Source organism: Bos indicus, chromosome 3, assembly GCF_029378745.1.
Source record: "Bos indicus isolate NIAB-ARS_2022 breed Sahiwal x Tharparkar chromosome 3, NIAB-ARS_B.indTharparkar_mat_pri_1.0, whole genome shotgun sequence".
In the NCBI taxonomy this organism is placed as follows: domain Eukaryota; kingdom Metazoa; phylum Chordata; class Mammalia; order Artiodactyla; family Bovidae; genus Bos; species Bos indicus.
In genome coordinates, this window is record NC_091762.1 from 84278518 (window position 1) to 84297763 (window position 19246).

General features: G+C 42.7%; 1 long non-coding RNA gene and 1 pseudogene across 1 annotated transcript; both read right to left on the minus strand.

Moving 5' to 3' along the window:
* Window positions 1-5982: 5982 nt before the first annotated feature.
* LOC109557075 (uncharacterized) lies at window positions 5983-7316 on the minus strand. Its single transcript, XR_002180476.2, has 2 exons — window positions 7020-7316; window positions 5983-6070 (listed from the first exon to the last, which is right to left on the minus strand). It is a non-coding gene; the product is annotated as an uncharacterized lncRNA (long non-coding RNA).
* Window positions 7317-8263: 947 nt separating this feature from the next.
* On the minus strand, window positions 8264-8596 carry LOC109556855 (putative G antigen family E member 3; annotated as a pseudogene).
* Window positions 8597-19246: the final 10650 nt, after the last annotated feature.

Below are 19246 nucleotides of genomic sequence, written 5' to 3' on the forward strand. Positions count from 1 at the left end.
TTGTTTTCAGTTTCTCTAATTCCAAGCCTGGCTTTTTTCTTGACTTCAGAGGCAAAGGTGAGTGGTGTTCACTCCATGCAAAACAGCAGTGTTGACCCAGCTGAAAAGGTGCTCCCTCTCCTGGATTTCTGAGAGTGTCAGGCTCCAGAGGTGGGGCCCTGATGTAGAGGGAAGGAGCTGCCAGGGCTGGATAAGGTTTTGCCTTCAACTGTGAACAGGAATGTTTCAGGCCTGAGGCAGTTTCCAGGGAGGCCAGCTCCCTACTAGATCTTCAGACTCCTTAATCTGTCAAGATGGACAGAGTGCTGCTTTCCCTCCTCTTATTTCATCCTCTTTCCTCTCTTTACCCAATCACTGCCATCTTCCCTCTCCTGCTTCCCCGCTCTAGATCAACACAAAACTTTTAATCAAAACTGTCTGCCTTTGAGCTTCTTTACCAGGCCTCCTGCCAGAGATGCAGCCATGAGAAGTAGGGCTGCAGAGCATCAGATGGGAGTCAGGCAGGTCTGGGTGAAAATTCCTGGTTTTACTGCTTAGTCACTCTTTGACCTTGGACAACTTCTTTAACCTCTTGGTGCCCCTATTTCCTTATTAGTAAAATAAGAATAATAGCTACCTCATGATTTAGTGTTTTTGTGAAGATTTAAGTGATAATCTGTGCATATTAATGAGCACCTAGTAGGTGTTTAGGGAATTCCCTGGTGGTTCAGTGGTAAAGAATCTGCCAAGCGGGAGACCTAGGTTTGATTCCTGGGTCAGGAAGATCCTCTGCAGAAGGAAATGGCAACCCACTCCAGTATTCTTGCCTGGGAAATCCCATGGATAGTGGAGCCTGGAGGGCTGTAGTCCATGGGGTTGCGAAAGAGTCAGACATGACTTGGAGGCTAAACAACAGCAGTAGGTATCTAAGATACCTAGGTTTATTTCTCATCTCTATGGCCCAACCAAATGGATGATTTTAATTTCAAATCAGTTTCAAATCAGATTTGGAGTTATAAATTTTATTGCTAATTTTAAAACAAATGACTATATTGGGGGAAAAAATCATTGCAAAAGTAAGAATCAACCTAATGTTCAACTTTCTTCATAATAGCCAAAGACTGCTGCTGCTGCTAAGTCGCTTCAGTCGTGTCTGACTCTGTGCGACCCCAGAGACGGCAGCCCATCGGGCTCCACCGTCCCTAGGATTCTCCAGGCAAGAACACTGGAGTGGGTTGCCATTTCCTTCTCCAATGCATGAAAGTGAAAAGTCAAAGTGAAGTCGCTCAGTCGTGTCCGACTCTTCGAGACCCCATGGAGTGCAGCCTACCAGGCTCCTCCATCCATGGGATTTTCCAGACAAGAGTACTGGAGTGGGGTGCCATTGCCTTCTCCGAGCCAAAGACTAGAAGTAACCAAAATGTCCTTCAGTAAGTGAATGGATAAACTGTGGTTATAGTGTAGCCAGACCATGGAACCCAATAGAAATCAGCCATAAAAAGGAATGAATTATAAGTGCACACAGTAAGATAGGTAAATCTCAAAAACATCATGTTGAGTGAAAGAAGACACATACAAAAGGGTGCATACTGTATGATTCTATTTATATGAAATGCTAGAAAAGCAAATATAATCTATTGTGATAGAAAGCAGATCGGTGTTTGGAGCCAGAAGGAGGAGTGGGGATTGACTGGCACAAGTTAACATTTTTGGATGACGGCACCTCATCCAAAATTGATTATGGTGGTGGCTGCATGAATGTGAAAGACAGTGAAAGTTGCTCAGTTGTGTCCGATTCTTTGCAACCCCATGGACTATACAGTCCATGGAATTCTCCAGGCCAGAATACTGGGGTGGGTAGCCTTTCCCTTCTCCAGGGGATCCTCCCAACCGGGGAAGGGATAGAACCCAGATCTCCCTCATCACAGACAGATTCTTTACCAGCTGAGCCACAAGAGAAGCCCAAGAATACTGGAGTGGGTTGGATCTTCCTGACCCAGGAATCAAACCAGAGTCTCCTTCATTGCAGGTGGATTCTTTATCAACTGAGCTATCAGGGAATGTATTACTTCTGAAAACTCATGGATATGTACAATTAAAATGGGTACATTTTTATCTTGTGTTAACGCTACCTCAATAAAGCTGATTTAGAGAAATAAGAATCAAGAGAAGACAACAATTTGAATAACCTACCTAAGAAGACAAAAGACCTGTACTCCAGAAACTATAAGACACCGATGAAAGAAATCAAAGATGATACAAACATGGAAATGTATACAGTGCTCTTACATTGGAGGAATTGGCAGTGTTAAAATAACCATACTACCCAAGGCAATCTAGAAAGTCAATGTAATCTTATCAAGTTAAAAATGACATTTTTCACAGAACTGGAACAAAACATTTTAAATTTGTATAGAAACAAAAATGACCCTGAATAGCCAAAACAGTCTTGAGAAAGAAGTATGGAACTGGGGATTGGGGGATAAATTAGAAATTTGGGACTAACAGATACACACTACTATAAATAAAATAGGTAACCAACAAGAAAAAAATAAATAAATAAACCCAGGAACAATATGCTACCTAGAATGAGGCAACATTGGTGTTTCTATTGTCTGAGTACTATCTTTAATCATAGATGGGAAGCCTGGTTGTAAAGGATAATTCATTAATGTTAGTATACTACATTTATTATTTAAAATATGATAAACAGTATACTACATTTATTATTTAAAATATGATAAACAGGATTAAACATTCTATTGCATTGTAAGGATTTACACTATCCAAAAAAAAAAAAAAAAAAAAACAACTCCTTTGTTGTACAGATATTCCAGTAAAAGGTATTAGACACTCCTTGGAATGCGGAGGAGTTTTGGGTGTAGAGTGTTATGCTTTCATGGTTTGGGAAGGAGAACATCTTTTGTCTCCCATTAGCTTTGTTCCTTTGTTTCCAGAGGGTAAGGGGTGTGTTATATTACTTTATAAAGCCTTCTCAAATTCTGCCCATCTTCTTTTGCGCCCCCCCCCCCCCCACTTTTCCCCTTTCCTTTTCTTCCTTTCTTTGTGTTTCTTTGCCTGCCAAGTTCTGTGAGGTTCTGAATCACAAAAAAACAGATCACCTCACATAATAAATCTGAAAAGCCAGGTTCAAACAGGAAATGTAAGCAGGAAAATTTCAGGCGATTGTCTCGAGATAATCCAAGACAAAGTTCTGCCTTTTGCCTGGTTCTCACAATAATCTGGGTTTCTTTGCCTGAATAATTACGTCTAATTCTTCATTACTCTCCTCATCTGTGTCAGAGGAGAAAGATGGTGAGTTCATGGTATTTGGAAATTATAGATCAGAAAGAAATCTTACAAAAGATATAAACCCTTTGGAATTACTTGTAGTAAACACATTTTAAAAAGAAATTTTTAAAAATTCTCATTGTTAAAGGCTGAGAAATAACCATGTTCATTCTTTGGTGAGTATCTCTCGTTTATTTTCTATATTTTTGCTTCTTATGTTTAAACATAAATACGTCATACTTTACAACTTGCCTTTTTCAGTTTCTAATATGCTTAGAAATTGTTCATATCTGCACATGGATGAAGTTGAACCATATGAAATTGCTATATTTGTAGATCTAAACAGGAAGGAATTAGCAGTTTTATGTAGTTAACATAATATATCTGCTTCAATATTTTAATGCCTACATAGTATTGCATTGTATGGTTGTATCATAATTTTAAAAAATCATCCCCCTATTGATGGATATTTAGGTTATTTCCATTTTATTTTCCTAAAACAAACAGAACTGTAATGAATACACACACATATGTAAATGTATATATATACACACATGTATTTTTTGTGTGTATATCTTTACAAATATAAGTATACACACATATATATATTGACATCTTTGTGTATATATATGTGTGTATGTTTCTTGGTGTATATATGTGTATGACATCTTTGTGTATATATGTGCATGTTTCTTTGTATGTGTGTATAAAGGGGTTCCGGAGAAGGCAATGGCACCCCACTCCAGTACTCTTGCCTGGAAAATCCCATGGACGGAGGAGCCTGGAAGGCTGCAGTCCATGGGGTCGCTGAGGGTCAGATACCGCTGAGCGACTTCACTTTCACTTTTCACTTTCATGCATTGGAGGAGGAAATGGCAACCCACTCCAGTGTTCTTGCCTGGAGAATCCCAGGGACGGGGGAGCCTAGTGGGCTGCCATCTATGGGGTCACACAGAGTCGGACACGACTGAAGTGACTTAGCAGCAGCATAAAGGGGTTTACACATTTCAGATTGTGATCATTATTGCTAAGTGTCCTCTAAAATGACTTGTAACAACTTAAACCCTCTAGAATGTGCTTTTCCCCCTACACTTTCAATAATCTGATGGGTGAGTTGGTCTTTTTGAAATATTCTGAAATTAGTTATTTTATTCAGTAAAAAAAATGTAAGGAAGACCTACCATGTGCCCAGCTCTCTGCTAAACTTGAGGTCAGTATGTGCATCATTAGTATGGTTGATGCGCACACATACAGTGGCAATGACTTCATTGTCATCACTGCCAATCATCTCTAGCAAGAGTAGCTGAAAGTACGCCAACTGCCTATGCTGAGGGTCCACTGGAGTCAGACAGAACAAGTGTTATTCCAGTTCTGCCACTTACCACTTTGCATAACCTGAATTTACTTGTAAAATGGAGATAATAGTAGTAGTGCCCTACTATTAATAGTAGTATGTTAGTAGAATGTTGTGAAGATTAAAGGTACAATATAAAGCACAGCACCCAGGCCTTAGTAAGGACTCTGCAAAAGTTAGCCACTGCCATTTGCCTTCATTTCAAGAGCAGCAGCTTCTTGTGTCTATTGCTATCCCCCTTCTAATGTGGCCTTAAATACTGAATAAAAAGGATCTCTTATGTGGTGTGTCTAGCCCTGGGGAGACAGGGACTATCGCTCCTCTCATTCTGAATGCTGTACTTCTATTAATACATCCTGGTTGCTAAAGTTTCTACTCTAAGGTTATTTTATTCTAAGAACTTTAAACATTGCCTATCTCCTCAAGCAGAGGAATTTCTAACTGCTGTTTTGCAAAACTCCAATTCTTTTTTTTTTTTTTTTTAGTTCATGTCCTTTATTAAAGCTTTTGATACATGTTATGAAACAGTTCTCCAGTGTACTAGTTTATATTTCTACCCACACTAGCTAGACTTTCCCATTTCCGCACATGCTGGTTAACAGTGGCATACTTATTTATTTATTTTAAACTTTGTTAACTTTGTTTTTATTTTGTTTCACTTTAAAGTTATTGAATATTTTGATATCTAAGATTTATTTATACATTTATTTATATTTTTTGCTTCAGCTGTTTGCATATGCATTTTAATCATCTACCCATTTTCCTTTTGTTGTGCTTATTTTTTACGTTAAATTTTTAAGCTTTTAATTTTATATTGGAGTACAGCCAGTTAACAATGCTATGATAGTTTCAGGTGGACAGCAGAGCAGCTCAGTCGTACATATGCATGTATCCATTCTCCCTCAAACTCCCTTCAAAATCCCCAGTTCCTGATGAAAAACGGGCCTTTTCAATTACCAGGGTATTTTATTATTTTTTTGGCCACACTCTATGGTGTGCAGGATCTTCGTTCCCTGACCAAGGATCAAACCTGCACCTCCTTGCAGTGGAAGCTCAGAATCTTAACCACTGGACCACCAGCAAAGTCCTCAATTACCAGTGCATTCTAAAAGGAAGATGGTAGGGGATGACCCCGTAGATATTTTTAACCAAAATAGAATGGTGCAAAGTTAAACCATGGAGACATTTACCCATAACAGACAAATTTCCTGCGTCTATTATTAATGTTTCGGCAAATAGTTATCTTCCAGATATGTAAACTTTGTGTTTACTATGGTAGCATAAGCAGGTGGGTGGAAGAGCACCTGTTCCATTATGCACTAGCATGAAAGTACCATGAAAGTCCATAAACACGCAGCCTCCTTCTCCAGGACATTTATTAAATCTGCTCCAATTAGTTGCTTGTTCGATGCTTAGGTGGTTACAGCAACTGCTGCTCAACAGAAACTGTGAGAAAAGATCAGAGAAACGTCAACAGTTGACAACCTAACAAGAGGCCATTGTCCCCACTGGAAACTCAAGGGGAAGGACTTGGGTGCATATAAATAGCCTTTGGAATGAGGCACCTCGATCAACTGCTGAGGATACCCTGACAACAGGGACAGGTCTGGATTGACAAGAAACAGCTAGGACACTGCTAAAATGCCTCTCAAACACAGGGTTGAAAGCATCTAGCACACTCAGACCTGAGGTTGATTGTGTTGGGATTCCATTGCCATAATTATTTGTAATCAGTAAGTGGCTCACAGGCTACCTAGAATAGGCTGCTTGTTCTCTCCCCGAGGGTCCTAATCTAGTGAGAGTCAGTGGACTCCTTTGACCATCGATGGGGTTCTAGTCTGTTTGCCCAGAAAAAGAATCCTAGGATGTATAAATACCTAGGATTTCACACATAATCTCTGGGGCTTCATAGATGCCCCAGAAGCTCCAAGGGTCCTGGATTAAGAAACCCTGCTTTAGGGGCTTCCCTGGTGGCTCAGATGGTAAAGAAACCCTGCTTTGTGCTCTTTTTTTTTTTCTTTAAATCCTTTACTCCCAGCAGTGAACTGATACTTTTTTCTTTTCAGAATGGATGTCTACTGGTCTACCCTACATTTCCAGAGTCTAGCCTTCCTTCAAGCCCAGTTCTTGTTCATACTCTGGTGCTCTGAACTTTTAGGGCACTTGCAGTTGGTAACAACTCAGTACCCAGTTATATCTAGGACGTCCTGAGTCTATCACTCACACAGCATTGAGATATTCATCCAGTCAACACATATTTAATGAGTGCCTACTATGCTCTAGGCAATGTCCCCAGACGATGATTATATTATATTAACAGCAGGATCGCATAACACAACTTGCCAACTTCCCCACTAGACTATGTGTCCTCAGTGGCAAGGACCAGATCTCCTACCTTGCCAGATCTTTTTCTCTCTCCTTATTTCCACTCATCAGTAAAGGCTCTGTTCCAATGTCCTCTCTCCTGGGCCGGGTTAGGAAATCTTCTTGAGTACTCTCTGGCATCCTGTGATTACCACGTTAAAACTTCTCGGCATAATTTTGAAGTCATCTGTTTCCATGCCTGTCTCTCCCACTGTGTTTTCATCCAGGGCAGGGTCTTATATCCAGTAGCCTGGAGCCTGGAAATGGCGAAACTCAGTAAATATTTGTTGAATATCTGAGCTTTCACTCACCTCCAGGCCTTCGGAACATGCTGTTCTCTCTATCTGAAATATTCTTCCTCCTTTATTGTTTGCAGATTCTTATCAGCTTAAACATCGCTTCCTCAGGAAAGCTTTTTTTTTTTCATTCCTAGGTGAAGTCAGGTCCCCTCACAAAATGCTCTCCCTAAGACTTTGAACATCTTCCTTGTTTAATATTTATATTCCTTGTTAGAATATCAGCTTCATCAGGGCAGGGGTCATGGCTATCTTATTTTCCTAAGAAAAGTGAAAGTGTTAGTTGCTCAATTGTGTCCAAATCTTTGTGACCCCATGGACTGTAGCCTGCCAGGTTCCTCTGCTCATAGAATTCTCTAGGCAAGAATACTAGAATGGGTCGCCATTCCCTTTTCCAGGAGATCTCCCTGACCCAGGGATTGAACCCATGTCTCCTGCATGGCAGGCAGATTCTTTACTTTCTGAGCCACCAGGAAAGAACCAAGACATTGTATGGTCCTTTACTATTCAAAGAGTGGTTCAGAGACCAACAGCACTGGCATTCCCTGGGAGCTTGCTAGAGATGTATAGTCTCAAGCTTTACCCCAGACCCATGAAATCAGAATCCCCAGGTGATTTCCATACACATTAAGGCTTGAAAAGCTGTAGTCTATTCCAAATACACTCAATAAATATGTACCAAATGAATAACAAGCATTGAACTGAACAAAATGGAACCAATTCAGCCTTGCTACTGCTGTTGTCTAGCACAAAGCCTGGCTCAAATTAGGCACTCAGCAGGTGTTTGAGGCACAAATACTGTCTTCTATTCATCCATCTTCACTGTGTTTTCTTCAACTGGCTTATAAGCCGAAAGTTGGGGTCCAGGGTCCTATTTTAACCCTTTTTCTTTTTTTTAAGTTGTGAAAGTTTATCGAGAGATAGTTAACATCAAATTTCCAACATAAGGACAGCATGCTTGGTTTCAGTCTGTCTTTGTTTAAATTGTGGTTGTCCCTTCACATGCTTCTGGCATCTTAATGGGCTCTAGACTTGGTAGAATCTCCTCCTTGACATTAGGACCACCTTTGGGCTTATCCACAGTCTTCAACAGAGCCAGTTCCTATTGATCAGCTTCCATAACAGGCCCTTGAGCAGGTGCCCCTTCATCTTCACTGTCCTGAGCAGGTATAATATCCTATCTCTCAGTTGGTGGTTTCCCTAGTTGAGATTGTTTATTACTGGGCTGCTGAGCAACGAGAGGTCCAACTGGCTGGAAGACTGTCCATCATTTCCATGCAGAATTGGATCTTGTGTTTACATGCCCACTCATATTTTCCAACTTACTCCCCGGCCATATTGCTATGAGGATCTACTGGCTGAGTTTCATTCAATAAGGAAGAATCAGGATGGCAGGAACATGACCTCCCTGGCATAACTATTGTTGGCCTTTTTTTCTTATCTCTGTATCTTCTAGTTCTATGCCATATGCATAGAGAGTAGTCAATAAAGACTTGAAGCTAGCCTGATACTTCAAGGTTAAGTAATACATCATCCACTGGATTGGATTCAAGCTAGCTATTTTGAAGGGCAGGATACATGTAAAGTGATTGGGGACATTTCTAGTTATTTGACACCCTTGAGCCTGAAGAGTTGTGCTTTTAGTCTTATTCCTCATCTCCATATGGAACATCCCATGTACGGTAACAAAATGGAGAGGCCATAGCAATGAGAACTTTGGTTTCTGGCTTTGACTGTTTTCACAGGACACTGTTTGGTTTGAAGAGGCCTAATAATGCCACTTGGGGAAGTGGCATCAGCAGTAAGGAATCCACCTGCAATGCAAGGCTCAGGTTCAATCCCTGAGTCAGGAAGATCCCCTGGAGGAGGGTATGGCAACCCACTTCTTGCCTGGAGAATCCCATGGACAGAGGAGCCTGGTGGGCTAGAGTTCATAGGGTTCAAAGAGACACAACTGAAGCGACTCACCGTGCATACATGCACAATGACGCCACTTACACAAGCAAAAACGGCGAAACAGATCCTTCTGAGTAGTATGTTTTAGTATAACTGTCTCTTCCAGATTTCCTCCAGTAAAAAAACATGTGCCTTTTGGCATTTGGTCTTAGTATTAGGACAACTTACAAACTATGGGCAAAGGCTTTGTATCACTTCAGTTGCTCAGTCGTGTCCAACTCTTTACGACCCCATGAACCCCAGCACGCCAGGCCTCCTTGTCCATCACCAACTCCCGGAGTTTACCCAAACTCATGTCCATTGAGGTGATGCCATCCAACCATCTCATCTTCTGTCGTCCCTTTATCCTCCTGCCTTCAATCTTTACCAACATCAGGGTCTTTTCAAATGAGTCAGTTCTTCGTATCAGGAGGCCAAAATATTGGAATTTCAGCTTCAACATCAGTCCTTCCAATGAATGTTCAGGACTGATTTCCTTTAGGATGGACTGGTTGGATCTCCTTGCAGTCCAAGGGACTCTCAAGAGTCTTCTCCAACACCACAACTCAAAAGCATCAATTCTTCGGCACTCAGCTTTCTTTATAGTCCAACTCTCACATCCATATATGACTACTGGAAAAACCATAGCCTTGACTAGATGGACCTTTGTTGACAAAGTAATATCTCTGCTTTTTAATATGCTGTCTAGGTTGATCATAACTTTCCTTCCAAAGAGTAAGCGTCTTTTAATTTCATGGCTGCAGTCCCCATCTGCAGTGATTTTGGAGCCCCAAAAAATAAAGTCAGACACTGTTTCCCCATCTATTTGCCATGAAGTGATGGGACCAGATGCCATGATCTTAGTTTTCTGAATGTTGAGCTTTAAGCCAACTTCTTCATTCTCCTCTTTTACTTTCATCAACAGGCTCTTTAGTTCTTCTTCACTTTCTGCCATAAGGGTGGTGTCATCTGCATATCTGAGATTATTGATATTTCTCCCAGCCATCTTGATTCCAGCTTGTCCTTCTTCCAGCCCAGCATTTCTCATGATGTACTCTGCATATAAGTTAAATAAGCAGGGTGACAATATACAGCCTTGATGTACTCCTTTCCCGATTTGGAACCAGTCTGTTGTTTCATGTCTACTTCTAACTGTTACTTCCTGACCTGCATACAGGTTTCTCAAGAGGCAGGTCAGGTGGTCTGGCATTCCCATCTCTTTCAGAATTTCCACAGTTTATTGTGGTCCTCACAGTCAAAGGATTTGGCATAGTCGATAAAGAAGAAATAGATGTTTTTTTTTGGAACTCTCTTGCTCTTTTGATGATCCAGCAAATGTAGGCAATTTGATCTCTAGTTCCTCTGCCTTTTCTAAAACAAGCTTGAACATCTGGAAGTTCACAGTTCATGTATTGCTGAAGCCTGACTTGGAGAATTTTGAGCATGACTTTACTTAGCATATGAGGTGAGTGCAATTGTGCGGTATTTTGAGCATTCTTTGGCATTGCCGTTCTTTTGGATTGGAATAAAAACTGACCTTTTCCAGTCCTGTGGCCACTGCTGAGTTTTCCAAATTTGCTTTGTAGAAACAGGCATATTGATACATAAGATTAGGCTATTTTTTTTAATTAGGTGAAAATAAAACTTGTATTTAAACATTATATTAATGCATCTAGTAATACTCTTGATGTTTCAGGAGACGACTGCCCTGAATTCAACTCAGATACTTCTTGAGCACCTCTTAAGTTTGGTGGTACAAATTCAATCTTTGATCTTGAGGAGTTCTAATCTAGAGAGTAGATTGGGTCCTGAATTTTTAAAAAAATTTTTATTTATTTATTTGGCCATGTCGGGTCCTAGTTGCTGCACGTGGGGTCTTCATTGTCACATGCAGAATCTTTCCCTGTGGCTCACAAACTCTCTACTCATGGTGCGTGGGCTCAGTAGTTGTGGTGCGTGGCCTTAAATGGTCTGTGGCAAGTGGGATCTTAGTTCTCTGCCTAGGGATCAAACCTGCATCCCCTGCATGCAAGGCAGGTTCTTAACCACTGGACAACCAGGGAAGTTCTCTGAATTTTTTAAGAAGTCTATTTACTAGACTGTCAGATCTAAGAGACTATGGCTAGAATTTACATTTGCTCAGTGCTGTGGGACTTTAAAAGGAAGAATTGGAACTCCAGAATCCTGGAGCCTTTTACCCTTAAATTGTAGATCACAAACTTTCCCAACGAGTTTAAAGATTATCCCAAGATGGAGAGTCACCATGAAATGACTGGGCATCAAAAGCCATGGAAGTCTCTCCGACTCTTCCCCTGCTTGCTCTGTGAGAGTTTCCACCATCTCAACTCCTTCCAGATAAACCTGGACATTTTCAAGGGTGTTCTCACATGTACTCTACCTCTTGGTTCTTGGCTACTCAGTGACGGACACCATTTTGGTTCTATCCTTCTCCAATTTTTTGCAATGAATCTTTCATGACAAAACTGGTGCCCTGGGTGACCAAAGACACTCTAGTTGCAGGTCATGAAGAGCCCACCCAGCTGCTGGTGCCAGCTGGTGTGTATGGCCATGCCTCTGTCAGCACCTCCACTGATTTCTAATGCTGCCACCCACTCTGTCTGCGGATATGGTCAACACCTTTCCTCTCCTTCCCTGGCTGTGGCCAAAAGGCTCTAAAACAAAACCAGAGCACACACCTGGATCCAGTTAGCCATCTGCTCAGGAGCCAAGTAAACAAGGAATTTCTGAGTCACAGCCTTTCTACTCCCCACTTCATGTCTTGTGCTTGCTACCTCATCAGCCAGGAGAGGCTTGATGTGAGAAGCTCGATCTTTGTTACAGACATTCCCATTTTGCTCTCATTTACCGCCCTCCTGGGGGGAACCAATTTAACTCCAAATAAATTAAGGGACTCTATTGTGTAAGTGTGTTTGTAATAAGGCATATGCCTATGCTCCCCACACCTCCAAAATTAGCCCAGAGAAACACTCCCTTTCTCCCTGCAGTCAGCTCTGTCTGCCAAGGAGGAGCGCATTTCCTGAGGCTGTTTGTCCTAGACCTTCCCATTCCCAGTGGCGGCCTGGGCTGCCTCGTTTTATTGTCTGCCTTAGAAAGAACAGTCTGGTTTGGTCAAGAGGTTAAGAATCTCAGCCTTGTACACAGCACATCAAGCAGTTAGGAGCACAGGCTTTGACAGCCAGTTCTGACACTGCTGTTTCCTAGTCACTCTGACTGTTCCCTTATCTGTAAAATGGGGAGATCCTTGTGACAGACGGGAACACTAAGTGAGGTTGCATAGACAGTGTTTGGCTTTGAATCACAATAATCACTCTATTATTGGTTGCTACTAATAAAAACTAAAATAGCTAAGTGGTTTCCTTTTAATAGTAAGACATGCAACAGTAGTGTTTTGACATGTCTTCCTGTCTCCAGCTTATTCTCTACAGTTCGTTTTCACTCAGCTGCTAGATTCATCTCCCCAGAACATCGTGATCACGTTACTACTCCATGTGAAAATATCAGATGGCTTCCCATTCCTTACAAAGAAAGTTCGGAGTCTTTCTCTTTGTGCTCAAGGCGCTTTGATCTGGCCCCAACAAATGTTACCTCCTTTTCTCCACTACTCCTCTTCACACGTCCTGCACTCCAATTAAAATAAGCCAACATTCCTTAGGCACACCCACACCCTGCACACTGTCCTTTTTATCTGGAATCCAGATTGTATCTCTTCTTTGTCCCTAGCTCAAGTGCCACTGCCTCCACCAAGCTTTTCCCAGCCCACAGTAAACCCCATAACTCTTTATGGGCTTTGGGGCACTTATCTTTTGTCACCACATAAGTATCTTCGTAAACTTTGTGCTCCAAATTTATACATACATCTACCATATCAGATGATTAATGATTATATCTGCCTGATTCATCTCCATCTTCCTAAGCCAAGGTTTCTCAATCTTGCTGCTATTATTTTGGGCCAAATAACTCTGCTGTGGTGGGATGTCATCTGTACGGTAGGCTGTTTAGCAGCAACTGTGGCCTCCAGTCACTAGAGGCCAATAGCATCTCCCCACCCCCGGTATGACAACCAAAATTGTCTCCAGACATTGCCTTTGTCTCCTGGAGGGCTAAATCACCCCTAGTTTCAAACCACTGCCCCTGACCAAGCTTGGAGGTCTGAATATGGATGTGTGTGTGTGTGCTAAGTCATTTTAGTCATGTCTGACTCTCTGCAACCCTATGGACTGTAGCCCACCAGGCTCCTCTGTCCATGGGATTCTCCAGGCAGCAATACTGCAGTAGGTTGCTGTGTCTTCCTCCAGGGATGCTCCTGACTCATCTCCTACGTCTCCTACATTGGAGGGCAGGTTCTTTACCACTTGTGCTACCTGGGAAGCTCCTCTGAATATGGATGCTGCTGCTAAGTCGCTTCAGTCGTGTCCGACCCTGTGCAACCCGAGAGACGGCAGCCCACCAGGCTCCCCTGTCCCTGGTATTCTCCAGGCAAGAACACTGGAGTGGGTCTGAATATGGATAGTTCTCAGTAAATGCTTATGAAAGAAAAAAAGGAGTTTGGCTTATGTCGTTTTAAATTTAAACAGTAGTGGAATGTACGATTAATGCCATTATTTCAGTAATTGGAAATAAAAGTATAGAGTCCCCATGAGAACTAAGAACTAAGAGACAAAGATTTGAATATCACTAGCATTGAATCAGTCAATAGGTATCTATTGTGTAACCATGTTTATGGAGTGTGGAGTCGTAAAGAAACCGCCTGCCAATGCAGGAGACATAAGAGACATGGGTTTGATCCCTGGGTTGGGAAGATCCCCTGGAGGAGGGCATGGCAACACACTCCAGTATTTTTGTCTGCAGAGTCCCATAGACAGAGGAGCCTGGGGGGCTGCAGTCCATGGGGTCACAAAGAGTCAGACACGATGGAAGTGACTCAGTACACACACTAGTGGAGTCAGGTAGGAGTTGGGTTCCAGTACTGGCCTCACCAGTACAAGCTGTCATGTAGGTGAGCACCTTAGTGTCTATAAACTTCAGTTCCCTCATTCTGTAAAATGGGCATAATAATTGTAACCCATATGTGGTCGTTATGAGGATAAATTAGATAATGCACTTAAAGTGGTTAGCAGAGAGTCTAGAATGTAGTTAGCACTTAATAATACCTCAAAGCTATTATTAATGCTGTGATTATTACTGTAATAATGATTCATGTCTAATTCTTTAGGAGGTCATAACAGTATTATTTATTTCCATTTTATAGATGGCTTGTGGTTGGAATCTGGATCTTCTCATCTCCAACTTTCACTACATCATCATTTATCTGATACAATGCAAACAGAATCACATTTACAGGAAGAATAATTTTTTTAAAAAAAATTGGAAACTGAGTGCAAACTGCCTACAGCAAAAATTCTTTTTCAATTGGTAAATATCATCTTCATCCATAACTATCATTGGGAAATTCAATAACTGCTTATTAAGCACTTTGGATAAGTACATGTGCTAGATATTGGATATAAGACACCTGTGTTGCTAAAACACAGCACCTGCCTGTTTGTAGCTTACAAACCCGCAGGCTCAAAGATTCCATCCTTTAGGCTTAAAAAAAAAATGAATTCGTAAGTTTAGCAGCCAGTTGGCACCATTTCCAGGCAGCGTTTGATTTTTGGAGTAAAGCAGCAGGAGCAGCTTCCTCAGTCTCTTGCAGAAGCTGAGAGAGAAGCTCAGGGACAGGACAACAGGTAGGTGGGGAGCGAACTTCCGCCTGCGACAGTCAATCAGCTCAGTGTATCTGTCAGGCCATTCCACCGTCCAGCAGAACAAATCTCTTGCCTTAGAAAACAGACAACAGAGAGAAGGTCAGGAAATTTTAGCCCCAAACCAGTTCTATCACCCACAAAGTGGATGACTCGGGGGCAAAACAAAACAACAACAACAAAACCCCTCTTCAAACCTCTATTTACTCATCTGCAAATTAAGGGCATCAGAGGATATGAGTGGTTCTTAATTAGTGTTACCCACATTGGAGGTGGAACGCTGGAATAGTGTAGATAGTGCAGTAGCTTTTTTCAGCAATTACTGGCCATTAGCAAAATGCCTGACGGCTCTATAAATATACCTGGAGGGAAAAAGCGTTTGTAATCACGTTAGATCTCTGATGTTTAACCGTGTGTATTATCCAGTGGGTTAGATTCATTTGTTTGTTCATTCATTCATTAAGCAGTTGAGCACAGTGGCTGTATGCTGGTCCTGGACTCGGACCAGACACTGCCCTTGTCCTCAGAAACATTTTACGCGTGAAATCAATCATAGGTTATAGGGGAGGCATGAAGCCTTTTCTCCTCCCTAAGTACGAATCCCTGAGCTGGATCTGACATGCCGCTGTGGATCCGGTGATGGCGATCCCTACTTCACGACTCCTTACCGTCAGCTCCTTAGAGCCCGTTCCTATTGGCTGGGAAATTCTCCAGCAGTTGTCCGAGTCCCCCCACCTTGGGTTTCCGTGGCGGCAGAGGGATCTGCTTCGAGTGCCCTCAGATTCCTGTAGGTGGAGCCAAACCCCCTGGCTGAGACGCCGGGCTTGCTCCCTCCGCAGGCCCCGGTGGGCGGGCGGGCGCTTCTCAAGCCACCTCCTTCCCTCTCTCTCCTCTCTTGTGCGGTCCCCTCCACATCCCCACCAACCGAGTGGGTCGGAAGGAAAATCGTGCCAAACTTGGAGACGGCTGCCAGGTTTCTCTCAAGTCTTGGCTTAACAAAGGAAAGCAAATTACAAAAATGGAAATTTTCAAACCAGCGTTCAGTGGTATTCAGATCGACGTTTGGGTAGCACGCAGGCACAGACCGCATTCGTGCTATTTTGTGATTAAAATGATACGGAAAATACCTCCTTGCTGGGGTTTTCTTCTTCCAAAACGACTTCTTTCCTTTTGCGAATTTCCCCTTTCTTCGGGGAGCGGCAGCCCCCTGACCACTCTAGAACTGCTAACATCTGTTGAAATCTTGCCTCCCCTGACTTTTTTTTTTTTTCCTCTAAAGAGTTGAACTTTAAAAAATGCCTGCACTTCGCAGTCTGGAGAAATCCAGATAAAGAAGTTTCTAGGCACTTTCCCAGGGAGTCCTGCGTTTTGTGTAAGGAACTCCGAGTTCTGTGACAGAGCATGAATCGTCTTTCCATTGCACCTCCATGCGGGAAGGATACCTGAATACGAATCTTGCCAGAGACACATGCTACCTTATTCTCCTCTCCGCTTGAATGGTGTGCTCTGTCTCATCCTTTAAAAAATGGTTTTAAAATGGTCATTGAGTCGGGTTTTCAGTGATTTTACAGTGAAGTTAAAAATAAAAAGAGGAAAAAAAAAAAAAAAAAGCCTGATCATGTCCTCCTTGCTAATTTTTGCAGTTGCTAGACAGGCCCTGTCCCAAGTGGGTTTGTGAGAAAGGCGCTCCCATTGTTAGTCTGCTCCCCCACTTCACTCCCCCAGACGGTACCATTTCTTTCCTTGGAAGCTTTGACTGTCTCCTTCTTACACAGCTGTGTTTGCAGTGCCTGGAGACAGGTGGGGGAGCAGCCTCCAGGCCAAAGCTGCCAATTCTCTCTCTAAGGACTGTCTGACTAGCTATTAAAATTTAAAGATCACACACATGCACACACACTTTTTTGGTAGCGGTCACTCTTTGTTATATAGGGGCAGCTGTACTACCAATTAGCCAGCCTGATAATACTAGAGGTCACAGCCATTCTGTTTGTATTCTCCAGCCCACATAAGCATTGTGTGCATCTGTGCAAAGTCACTTCAGTTGTGTCTGACTCTTTGCGACCCTATGGACTGCAGCCCACCAGGCTCCTCTGTCTATGGGATTCTCCAGGCAAGAATACTGGAGTGGGTTGCCATGCCCTCTTCCAGGGGATCTTCCCAACCCAGGGGTCGAACCCACATCTCTTATGCCTCCTGCATTGGCAGACAAGTTCTTTACCACTAGTACCACCTGGGCTAAGGCTACATCTTTTTTTGTTTTTTGGTGGCACTCAGAGCCATGCAGATCTTAGTTCCCTGACCAGAGATTGAACCTGTGCCTCCTGCCACGGAAGTACAGAGGCCTAACCACTGGACTTCCAGGGGAGTCCGATGGCCACATCTTTCTAGGCACCATAGATGACCTGATCCTCTGGCCTTGGCCCAGTGTGGGGACGGATTAGGATCATAGCTGCTCATCTCAGCAGGTAACCGTGGGCAATCTTCAGGCAGTGGTCACAGTACGAGGTCCTTGTTGGTTGGGGCCTACACAAAAGAGAATTCTCTGCCTGGGTCAATTAAGAGTAGATAAATCACACTAGACTGGTCATGTTTTTCAGACTTCAGAATGGAAGGATGATTTTTCCAGACTGGATCACATACCCTGTGGTTTCACCCTGAGGATTCTAGCTCTGAGCACCTTGTCCTCTTTAGGACCCTTATGTCTTATCTTATGCTGTTACCTTCTCTTAGAATTCCCCCTCCCCCATCCTCTGCTCTACTGACAAACTCTTGTCTTTCAAGACTTCTCAAATGCAACCCCTCTGAAGTCTTTCATAGCTATGACCATGTGTCAGTACCCCTGTAGAGTTCATCACCCTGTCATCTGTCCGATATAACTCTATTGCTTGATCTCTACAACATATTCACCATATTATGTGTATTTTTATGCCTTTTTCTCCCCTGAGAGCACAGGCAGGGAACACGTCTTATTTACCTCATGACCCTCACACTAAAAATTCTCAAGAAAAAAAATCTCATGAATGAATAAAGAAAAGTGCTTGTTTTTTAAACATTTTCAAAGAGGAAATTTGTTTTCTTTCAGGTTGTTCTAGTTCAAGGGCTAGACTTCTATGACTGTGTCTGCAGAGCTGAGAATAAAAATCCTCAATTTATGTTAAAGTCTGATTTTAATATCTCAGAGACATTCTTCTGCTTATGGTAAGTTTGATACGCATGTAGGTGGAACATTTCTATATCCCCACCATCTGATTAATGCATCTGTTCTTACAAAATCTGATGAAGCAAAATATCATCACAAGCATGGGAGCTTGTAGGATGATGGAGTCCTATCGTTTGGTGCTTCCCAGGCGGTGCTAGTAGTAAAGAACCTGCCTGCCAGTGCAGCAGACATAAGAGATGTGAGTTCAATCCCTGGGTTGGGAAGATCCCCTGGAGGAGGGCATGGCAACCCACTCCAGTATTCTTGCCTGGAGAATCCAATGGACAGAGGAGTCTGGTGGGCTGCAGTCTGTGGGATCTCAAAGAGTCGACCACGACTGGAGTGGCTTATCATCATCATTCAGTGCAGTCTTACAAGTTATACTAACTAGTTGTTATTTATTAGACTACTTACTGAATTGCTCAACCTCGAAACCTGGAAATGTCCTTGGGACTTCTTTCTCCCTCACTTCCCACATCTGGTTATCTCCAATTATGTCACTTCTCCAAATTATCTCTCAGATGTGTCCACTGTTCTCCATCTCTGCCATTTCGACATTCCAGGCCACTATCACTTCCCACCTGGACCATTGCCAAAGCTTCTAGTTAGTCTTCCTGCTTCTTGTCTTGCCTGCCTCCCACCCTGTCATTCCCTGGGCAGCCACTTTTTCAGTGACTGCACTGAACATAATCCTTTACATGGCATGGTGTGTTCTGGCTCCTGCCTGTATTTTGAGCCTCTTTCTCACTGCATATACTAGCCTTCAGGTCCTTGAACTTGCCACAGTCCAGCCTACTTCTAGTTTATCCCTGTGCTTACTTCTCCTGCAAATAATCATTCTCTCTCTTGGATCACTTCCCATCTTTGAGAAATCAATTTCAGCGGCACTTTCTTGGAGATGTGTCCCCTACTTGTCCTCCCCACTTCCTCTCTCCTGGATAGATCAGGTCCCCACTATTGTTCCTCCTGATGCCCTATTTTTGCTTCATGTTAATCATCACAGGTTACGGCACCAGTGGTAACGAACCTGCCTGTGAATGCAGGAGACATAAGAGAAGTAGGT